Genomic DNA, 9,726 nt, shown 5'->3' with positions numbered 1-9,726 from the left:
TTGGCCCGTTATAACCTTAATGCAGATTTATTAGTCTTTGGAGAAACTAGTTGGTCCATTGTCATTATAGCCTTGGTCAACCCATAAACAGTTTGATTACCATAATACCATCCCTTAATAAAAATTATAAATATTTGTTTCTCCAATATTGTCTTCTTCATCGTCTCTCTCCAATGTATTCCCGCCCTCACTTAACCACTTCAACTTAGGATTCTACTCCGTATTATTTCTCCGCCTTTTTTTGCCGTTAATCTGCGATTTATTTTTGGTTTGGTTTGGTTTATATGTATTTTCAGCTAAATTAATGGCGATTCGATCAAATCAGAGGAATATAATAAGGGTGGTTGTCGCCGGGAAATCCAGCTTAATAGAAACCGCCGTGTCGGACCAATTCCCGACCAATGTTTCGCCCGTTTTGCCGCCCAACCTCCTTCCCGCCCACGCTTTAGTCGACCGCCGTGTCGGACCAATTCCCGACCAATTAATTTATCAATTTTGTTGTTTTTGTTTTAATTTGATATAGAATAGAATAGAATAGAATAGAATAGCATAGCATTGCATTGATATGTGTTATTGTGTAGTCCTGAGCACTCTAATAAAAGAGAACGCGAGTTTCGGCTTGCTGATGTTGTGGTGCTTACTTATGCTCGTGATAATTTCGATACATTTGAGAATTTGAGATCTTATTGGCTCCCTGAGCTTCGTCGTTTGAATTTAAACATACCTGTCATAGTCGCTGGTTGTAAAGCTGATTTGAGGATTGATCTCTCCCAGATTAGTATAGAGCAGTTCATCGAGGCTGTTTCACTGATTCAGAAGGATTTCCCGGAGATTCTCACTTATATAGATTGTTCTGCATACGATGAGATGAATGTAAACCAATTTATCCATAGAGCTTTCGCCGTTTTCCCTGAAATAAACATCTAGCTTGAATAATTTAGGTGTTTGTTGAATCATTTATCATTATCATCTCGCAGGTCCTAAAGGTTTTCAATTATGCCCTCAGACTTGTAGTTTGCCCTATAGCCCCACTGTTCGATGTAAAAACTCAAACTTTGACGCCTCAATGCTTTAAAACGTATATTTCTTCTCTGCGACCTTGACGGGGATGGTGTGTTAAATGATGTAGAACTGAATGAGTTTCAGGTTTCTAAATCTTTTTTTTTCCTCTCTAATTGTGTATTATTGTTATTGTGTTGTTTGAGCTACGTACTTGTAATTAATAGCTGTTGTTACCGTCTTTTTTATTTGCACTTAGTAACCCTAGTGCTTGTGAACAGGTCAACTCCTTTAATGTTCCTCTTAAGCCACCTGACATTTTTGCTTTGAAGAGAGCTGTGCAAGACAAGTTGCCTGAAGGAGTAAATGAGTGTGGTCTTACTTTGAAAGGATTTCTATTCTATCATGAATCTGTAACACAAAAAAGAGGCCTCGATTTCATATGGGCAATCCTACGTAATTTCGGTTATAATGATGATATCAGACTTGTTGAAGATTTTCTCCCACCTTTCAATCAACCTCCTGACCAGGTATGCCGAAGAGTAAAAATGCTTCTTAGTCCGACACTTCTCCTAGAAGAGCCAAATTAGTTAGACTCAGCACCACAAAAGTAGAGGAAGAGTGTGTCTAAAGCATTTTGTGCTACATTTTGTTGCTCTTGACTTCTTGAGAGAAATATTCAGTATGTTCTACAGAAATAATTTAAGTTGCTCGTCTTGTTTAATACGGAGTACTTGGTTTTTTTTTTCTAAGAGTTCTGAAACTTTCTTATTTAATTTTGACTCATTCTGATTTCGAGGATTAGATTGGCCGACTTCTTTATATTTTGTTTTTAATTATCTTGTACCTTTTTCACTAATTCTTCTATATTCATTTCGACAACATCTTAAGCTAGGTATTGGTAGAGGTAAAACTGTTGGCCATGGTTTGCAATCATGTGCAAAGTTACCTCGACTCTTCTAATTACCTCGCGTATCCGTGTCCAGTAATTGACACTCGGACATGGGTATGACACTCGGACTCTTCCTTTTAAGCCAAAATATGTAAAATTTTCATAAGAATAGCCGAGTCTTACACTTGGACACACACCTGTTTCAGATATTTCTAAACGAGTCCGAGCAACATAGATCATGTGCTTCTTGTTCTCATTTTGCTGTCTTTGTATCATTTTTGAAATGTCCCAAGTCTGCTGACTTTGCATTTTTTGTCTGTCCTTTCATTAGCTCATCTACTAATTGTTATCATTGTAATTATGTTCTCATAGTATTTTACATCTCACATGTGACAGGATGGTGTTATCTGCGCTGGAGATGTGGAGCATTTGTTTTCTACAGCACCAGACTGGTAAAACCTGTTTTTTTTTTCTTTTTTTGCTTGGAAAATTTTGTGTAGGGCGCCCTTAAGATATCTTTTTCATTGTGTGATTTAGTCCTTGGAGTGAAAACCCATACATGGGTGCTGCCTCAACAAATGTATTGGGCGGTTTAACACAGGATGGATTCCTCTCAGAGGTATTTGTCAACTTCTAAGGCCTATTTTTATTTCCACTATTAAGCTTTCTGTTGATTACTCAACCAGTGGGTTTTGTTGCCCTGCGTGTTGTAGTAGATTGCACGTTAAGGAATCTGCCGTGGTTCTTAGCTGAACTCTTACGGTCTTACCTGTCTATTTTAATTACAGATAATAGAACTATGGAACTATACAAAACTTTTTCTTTTTTCTTTTTTTTTTTTAAAAAAAAGTTCAGATATTTCATGGGTGGTTATGTATGAATGATGTCCTAGCGCTTGATATCCTTTGTTGCCTGTCGACAGTGGGTCCTTATGACACTTTTGGAGCCAGCTAAAAGTATTGAATATCTGAAATATATTATGTATGATGGAGACGTTGCTTCTGCCATTCGCTTAACTAGGAAAAGACTTACAGATCGTAAAAAAAGGCAATCTGAGAGAACTGTTTACCAGTGTTTTGTCTTTGGGCCAAAAAACGCTGGTAAAACTGCATTATTGGATGGTTTCTTAGGAAGGTTTGTCATATTGCCTACCTTTTAATGCATCTTCCTTATAGTATATGTCAAATTTTAGTTACTGTATGTGATTACAATTTTCATTCTTATATGCAGGCCTTTCTCTGATACTTCCATTCCAAATACTGAAGAGAGATATGCTCTGAATGTGGTAAATGGGACTGCGGTAAGTGCTATCATATGTTGTGATTTTGGAAATCAATGTCACTAACTTGCTTTGTACTTTTTGTCACAAAATCATGCAATTATTGGGAAACAAGCGATTTGTTATGTGTAGTGCACTGGGTTTAATGGAGTACTTATTTTCTTTTCCTCATGGCATTGTGATGTTGAAGCTCTGAATCTCTTTTGGCATGACTGGAACTGTTCTTCGGAAGTCATATCTAGATATTTTAGCGGACATTTAAATGGAATATCTGAAATATATTATGTATGATGTGTATGCTATGTTGGAAATTAGAAGCGAGGTTAATTCTTTAAATGAGAGTCAATAAGGAGATATTTAACCATCAAGTCCTCGTCACCTCGTGTTTGTTGTTGAATGCTCCTTTTTTTGGCCTTTTTATTCGTCTTGCTAGGAATTGTTTTGTTAGAATGGTCGGTGTTTCTTACAAGTTACATCAAAACTGTCCACTTCTTTTGCATTGATGATGTTTCCAGAATGAAGTTAAAAAAGAAAGTATCAATGGTTATGGAGTCGCTGCTTTAAAAAATTTGGCAGTGCTTATTTCGGAATAAATTTGAAAAGTTTTGTTTTTTGGATGATCAAAGGGATAGCTTTGCCGCAGTAGTCTTCACCTTTTTTTTGTTTGGAATATATTGTCGTCGTCTTTCTGATTAGGGGTGGTCAATGGGAAAGCTTTGCCGCAGTAGTCTTCAACTCAATCCATTCCAGTCTGGGTCCCCTACTAGCTGGTCTGGTCTCAGAGTTTTTTTTTTTTTTTTTTTAGCAGACCGCGGGTTAATACTTAATACTGTCCGATCCAGGTCGGACCGGTGTAGTGGTGAACCACCCTATTTGTGATACGCGAGGGATCATAAAAATACCATTTGCTTGATTGAGTACTATGCTGAGATAATAGTGAACTAGAATATTACATATAATGTTTTACATTTTAGTGTACTATTTATAGATTTTTGCTTTTTACGACATATATTACATAAAGATATTAAATTACCAATTCATTATTTTTCACGTATTCTATTCTTTAAATTTGATTAAGAAAAATATTCGAAAGTCAAAATTAACAAAGAGAATCAAGTATCTAATGAATATATTTTTCGGAAAATGCACGCGGTGCCCTTGAACTTTGATGTTTTGCCCGAAATACCCAATTTTTTTATCCGGAAATCTTTAAGAGGCTATAACTCGTGTTTACAAGCTCAGAAAGTAACGATTTTTTTTTTCAAATTGATTATCTTTTTGAGACCTACGACTTGGAAAAAAAAATTGTCGTGTTTGGATCCCGTGGCTCTGATGTTGTTGTTGTAGTTCTCGGAAAGATGATCGATTTGAAAAAAAAAATTATCACTTTCTGAATTCGTAGACACGAGCTATAGCCGCTTAAAGTTTTTCGGAACCAAAAATTGGGTATTTCGGGCAAAATTCGAAACTTCAAGGGTACCGCGTGCATAATTTTTCGCTAATAGCATAATTTTTACTTTTTGGTTACAAATATTTATCGTAAAAAGCGAATGTATTTTTTATCCTAAAAAACGTAAAGGCTAATCTTTGCACGACAAATCTCCGCATATTATGATCTTGAGGATTTTATTAATATTTCAATTTAAGAGAATGGGAATAGAATAGACTACAACTAAGCCCGATTCTAGGTGAAGTACGTACGAGGGGGGAGGGGGGAGGGGGGAGTTTGAGCTTTTACCAATGTTTTAGTAGATAGGGGATTTTTTATCCCTGAACTATAGTATTACAGACATGACCATTGGTTTTGAGCTTCTTTTCTAGTATGCTAGGGAAAGTAAACTCTCCACTAAGGCCATTGACATTACATACATTAATTTTGTCTCAGTACTCAAGATAAGGTAGAATGTTCCGGAGGAATTACATAAAATTTGTTAGGTTTAGGGGTTGAAACATTCTAATTAAATCAATCGTATTCTTGATTTTTCATCTCTCAGAAGCATAAAATTGTCTTCCTTTAAAGTGTAGTACTTACTACTCTACCAGTGGGTGCAGTGACAGATTGTTGAGGGCGAAGTACCTGACATACTGTATCATATCTCTATTTTGTCGTATTTTATCTCATGGGCGGGAAGTTTTATGATGATTTTAATTTTCAACACAGTTTAAGTGAGAAAAAAAGAGGAGATTTTGATTTACCTTGCTGTGTTATGCTTACAGCTTATATAATAAAAATAAAAATGGGTTTTTCCTTGCCAGGGAAGCCAGAAATTCCTTGTTTTGCGAGAGATTCCCGAAGCTAAGGTCAAGAATCTGCTTTCTGATAAAGAATCTTTAGCTGCGTGTGATGTGGCGTTGTTTGTGTATGACAGGTGAGTAAACGTAATTGCAAATTTTCTCAATATCTTTGGCAAATTTACTCTGTTGTGTGCCTTTGAATTAAACTCTATCCAGACATAAAGAGCTTTATAAGTTTCAATGTCTACTTCTGTCTCAGCACTGATGAATCATCGTTCAAAAAGACGGCTAAATTGCTCACGGAGGTTGCTAGGCATGGGGAAGATACTGGTTATGAAGTGCCTTCCCTGATCGTGTCTGCTAAAGATGACCTAAACTCCTATACTAAATCAATCAAGGATTCTACAAGGGTAAATTTTATTCTTCGATTCTGTATATACTTCCGTCTGATTGGTTACTGTTCCTTTTGTATGTAATGCGTTTTCAGCACAGTTTGAAAATGGATCTCGATAAGAACTGCCGCTGGGGTGTCGGATATATTGCTTCCATATGACTCAGTTGGTCAATGAATGTTACTTGTGGCCTTCTTACAGTATGAAAGAGAGTTAAAAAAAACGTTTTAAAAGTAAGAATATGTAAATAGTTGTTTTGATAATGCAAACATGAGAAATGTACATTGTATCACTACGCTCATTTGAAGAATTTTATGTTTAAAGTTAGTCAGTTCGGGTTAAACTCTTCCCTTTTTTTTCGGCTGACCAAGAATAAATTCTCTATTTATATCTTTTTTTCTGTCTCTGTTTTTTTTTGCTAGTCATGTATCTTTCTTAGCATTTTTTCAGACATCATCTTTGCACAGCCACCAGTGCAATACTTTCAGACCACTTAGATACAACCACCACCAACTATCCCACACCTCACTTGTTTGAGGTGTGGTACTTGAATGCATATGACGAACATGTCTTGGCTGACCAACGCTGACTTCTCAATGGTTATGAATGATCTTTGTTTACAGCTCAGCCAGGATATGGGTATTGATGCTCCAGTTCCCGTCAGTGCCAAACGAGGGGACTTGAGCGACATTTTCCAAAGGATCGTTACCACAGCGGAACACCCTCATCTTAATATTCCTGAGACTGAAGCTGGTAGAAGCAGGAAACAATACCTTCGCCTTGTTAATCCTTCTTTTATGGCTGATTCAGGTAACTTATTTATGGCCATCTATTTTAAGTTCACTGCTAATGTGCTTCGAGTTATTTTTGAAGTTCATTTCTTTGTTTCTGTGGGTTGAACTAAGAATTTGGCATGAGAAAGTCACAAATTATTGTATGAGGCTGTTTTGACCACATCACTCAAAACTTAAGGTTATTGTTAGTACAAACGAGTAACCAGTAACCATGTTTGTAATGTGAGTTACAAATTTATTCTTTACAATTCACTTTTGTTTACAAAAACATTTTATACCATTACTTAAGTGTCCATTTATAAGTTTAAGTAATGATCTATATTATTGACGTTTTGTGCCGTAATCAGTGGCGTTTTCAATGGGGGTTCATGGGGTTCAATTGAACCCCATTGAAACGTAAGAGGTATATTTTGCAGATAAAAAATTCCAGTAATGGTAAGTGTTGGAGTGGTTAATATTTGGATATTACAACCGGTTGGGAGTTCGACTACCCTTTGCTACATTTAACTTCTTTTTGAGTGATTATTCTATTTTAATTAATAATTGCCATATTATTTTTATTTTAATCTCCTTATTTATTTTTATTTTTATTTTCGTGTGAAATACGTCAAAACTTGAACCACCACTACTAGAGTCCTAGAAACGCCCCTGGCTATAATGTGGTTGCTTGTTGAATATTTTTTTTTCCATGCAGTGGGTGCTGCTGGTTGTCATTACCGGACTGGCTGCTTATCGTGTCTATTTTATGTTTTTCTCGGTCACGAGTAGTTTGGAATATTTGAAGGAGAAGAAAAAGTAATGTCGGTGGATTTCAGATCGAATAAGTTATAATTTGGTAAGAACATATGTAAATATTTTTACACTTATTTATTATGTATTGTAATATTTATCCCCGGAATAATGGTAATAATAATAATTTTAGTTGAAATATTGGTACAACTTAGCCAGAATTTGGATTTTATAATATCATAAAAATAAATTTTATTCCAACATCTCTTTGGGTTGGAAGGTAGGATCACAATTCACATGGAGTGAAATAAACCTCTCAACTATTTTTGCTCACCGTGAAAGTGTCACTTTATATAAAAAGATAACTCATTTATCGATAATAAATGAAGGGTAGTGCTCATTCATAGACGGGTTTTATTCTTTTATAGACATAAATGACCCTTGTACCCTTGTCATTTTTACACCCTTATTTTCCATTCCTAAGCAACTACTTTATTATGTTTCTCTTCCTAAACCCGAGGTTCACTTTCTCTATCTTGAACAAGATCAGAAGTCATTGATTATGTCAGATACAAGGTAAGTATCTTACTGTATCGATTAATTTTACAAAACTTACAACACAACGAAAGTATTTATTAATAATTTACCTCCCACAATTGAACATTGTCTCTAGGTGAAATAGATAACGATTCAAATTGAATAAAGGCCTGATTGCCAATTGACTGAAGTTGACATTAATAATTATGAATAGGATAATCACTAACTGAAATATTGAGAATTAAGAATCAAATTGAGGGAGGTAAAAGCCAAATTAGGATATAAATCAATATGTAACCAAATTGCTATCCATGGAGCCATGCGATGATTGACAATTAATGATGCTAGATTGGGTTAAAGCAAATGTAACAAATCAATTGAAACGTGAGGGGTACTTTTCATTGAAAATACTTTCTTCAAACCCTAATTTCATTAATCTAAATTAATTTAATTTTCCTAATTTTATATAGCATAGTTAATAAAGTTAATAGATTGGAATAATTATTTAATAAAGTTAATAGATTAGAATAATTATTTGATCGACATGAGAATCATCGTTTATAATTCAGTAATTTGATAGATTTGATCAATTTTGTGAGGAAGTAAGTTTATGAAATTTTTTCTGGGTTCGACTTCATTTTGCTTAAGTTTAGTAGTGAGTTTATTAAGTATTACATACTCATGCCCTGTTCTTTTGGACTGAAATGGATCTGATCTGAACTGAACTGAACTTATAGGATCTAAACTGAACTGAACTGAACTGAACTTATAGGATCTGAACTGAACTGAACTTATAAGATCTGAACTGAACTGAACTTATTGGATCTGAACTGAACTTATAGGATCTGAACTGAACTGAACTTATAGGATTTGAACTGAACTTAACTTATAGGATCTGAACTTAACTTACACGATCCGAATTTAAATTAACTTAAATTAATTTAACTTAAATATTATTATTATTATTATTATTATTATTATTGTTCCGGGTGTAATTCCAGAGCAGATGTTTGATACCACTCGTAGCTAGTTGAATGATGTCCTTGCTAGAATCCTTCCTGCGGTCTCCTGAAACGATGAACAAACTGAGGGCTCGGCTTTGGCCGAGCGTACTCACTCCGACGCTCAAGTCAGTAAACCTAGAGAGGTAAGGTGTTGTTACTTGGCTAAGAACGTATTGTAGAGAGATAAGGAAGATATTACCAGATGAATAGTGGTTATTAGGTCAATTTGTGGATCCTTTCCTCAATGGAGGTTGAGGAGTATTTATAGGCATTTACCTTTTGTCACGTAGTGGCCAGGTGGCCATGTGGCTATCAGGTGAAAAGACCGTTGTACCCTCGGCCGATGGACCTGTGGCAGGCTCGCCGAGGATCTTGGATATGAGTACGCGGATTAGTGTCCCGGCTGGCTAGTTGTCTGGCCGAGACCCAGGTCACAGGCCGATGGGCTTCATCGGCTAGAGTGTCTAAGTCGTTGACTTGGCTGTGGATACCCTTGACCTTGCACAATATGTTGACTTGGTCAGTGGTGCAGAATATGCCCCATCAATTTGCCCCCAGCGTAGTCTATGCCGTGGCATGGGCTCCGATGTATGTTGAGCGTATATTCTGCGCAAGTATTTTGCAAAAATTTCCTGCGTCGGCTTCTTCTGATGCATCGGCTTGATCATTCGTAGGCCTACCGTATCCCCCCTCCACATGGATGCGTAAAGGGTATCCGATGTGGGAAAGAATGTGATGCCGGCCGAGACCAGGGCTGAGAGTGCCGGTTATTTCTGATTGCCCCCGGCCGGTGCTCCCTGGCTTGGTCGATCATGTGGCCGGCGGAGAGCAGATGCCTAGGAATTTGTTGTGGGAGATGAACAGG

At 36.4% G+C, this 9,726-nt stretch overlaps 1 pseudogene; it reads left to right on the top strand.

Annotated features, from left to right (window-relative positions):
- Window positions 1–304: 304 nt before the first annotated feature.
- Window positions 305–7,521, top strand: LOC141597475 (mitochondrial Rho GTPase 1-like; annotated as a pseudogene).
- Window positions 7,522–9,726: the final 2,205 nt, after the last annotated feature.

This window comes from Silene latifolia, chromosome 8 (genome assembly GCF_048544455.1).
Source record: "Silene latifolia isolate original U9 population chromosome 8, ASM4854445v1, whole genome shotgun sequence".
NCBI lineage: Eukaryota > Viridiplantae > Streptophyta > Magnoliopsida > Caryophyllales > Caryophyllaceae > Silene > Silene latifolia.
Note: the sequence above shows the minus strand (reverse complement) of the source record. Positions and strands in the feature narration are given on the sequence as shown.